The 1,400-nt window shown below is 42.1% G+C and overlaps 1 non-coding gene across 1 annotated transcript; it reads right to left on the reverse strand.

The window, feature by feature from the left end:
• Nucleotides 1-969: 969 nt before the first annotated feature.
• Nucleotides 970-1,075, reverse strand: LOC145565906 (small nucleolar RNA R71). Its single transcript, XR_014095262.1, has one exon. It is a non-coding gene; the product is annotated as a small nucleolar RNA R71 (small nucleolar RNA).
• Nucleotides 1,076-1,400: the final 325 nt, after the last annotated feature.

The following is a 1,400-nucleotide window of genomic DNA, read 5'->3' on the forward strand; positions in this document are numbered from 1 at the left end:
TTATATTGATTTTAACTCGTTTTATCTTTAGTTTAATCTCTTAGTCATTCCTATGCTTTGTCCTGAGATAGCTTAAAGTCTAGTGATGAATGCGGTGTTTATGTGCTTCTCCCTGTGGTTCGACCCCTCTTCTTGCCATATACTTGTATTAGGATAAGTCGAGTGTTATAAATTGTATTTGATTTAGGTGTAGTTGTCTAACGACGCAATTATTCCGTTATCAAATTGGCGCCGTTGCTATTTCATTGCTTGTTTGAGACTATCTCATCTTTTATTTGTTAGTGTTTGCTACTTTTGTTACTTGTCAGTGCTTAGGTTCTTCTTAGCTTTATTGAATGAACAGAGGACGAACCCGCTCAAGATCTTTGATTCCCATCGATCCAAAGCTAGAGAGGTCTTTGTCCCTACTTCGAAGAGAAGCAAGAGCAAGGAGTACAAATTCTCACACCCCGACGAGAGAATTAAGAGAATTAGAAGATACTCCACCGTCTTCACCCTTAAGTGAAGAATTAGATAGCCCTAACTCATCATCGAGTCCGGAAATCAACCTTTTCTCAACCTATAAGTTCGAGAGTGAAGAAGGTCCTAAAATGGGAGAGAATACGCCTTTGAGTCGTCTTAGGGCTCCTGAAGCCTTTAGAGCACAAAGTGGGATCATAACTCCTACTACTCAAGCCAAGAATTTTGAGATCAAGCCTAATTTGATTGCTTTGATTGAGAGCAAAAAATTCTCGGGTGGAAAGTTTGAGAGTCCTCATGAGCACTTAAAGAGTTTGAGAAATATTGTGACACAATAAAGGCCAATTGAGTGACTCAAGAATATATTCCCCTCAAGATGTTTCCATTTTCACTAATTGGGAGAGGTCTAGAATGTCTAGAGAAGGAGGTGCCCCCCTAATTCTCTCACAACATGGGACCAAGTGACTACGGCTTTCTTGAGGAGGTTTTATAACCATAGGAAGACCTCCGAGGCTCGGTCTTTGATTCAAGATTTTCGGCAAAAGAGTGGTGAGTCTCTAAGTGCGGCATGGGAACGATACAAAGAGCTTCAACGTCAATGCCCGCACCATGGGATACCCAAGTATCAACTCATTCACACTTTCTATGGAGGTCTCACACCTCAAGGAAGAACAAGCCTAGACGCCGCGGTCGGCGGTCCAATCATGAACAAAGGAGAGGATGAAGTGGAGTGTATTATAGAGGAGGCCGCAAAGCGCTATGATGACTGGTATGAAGGAGAAAGGGATGCTACTTCTAGTAAGGGTGTTTATGCATTGGAGCAAGCCAACGCAATCAACAACCTCTGTACCCAAATCTCCAAAATGACCAAGAAAATGGATGAATTGATGAAAGAAAGGTCCAATCCTCATAGTAATACCTCCCCTTCAACCAAGGGAGGC

Source organism: Chenopodium album, chromosome 10, assembly GCF_948465745.1.
Source record: "Chenopodium album chromosome 10, dcCheAlbu1.1, whole genome shotgun sequence".
NCBI lineage: Eukaryota > Viridiplantae > Streptophyta > Magnoliopsida > Caryophyllales > Amaranthaceae > Chenopodium > Chenopodium album.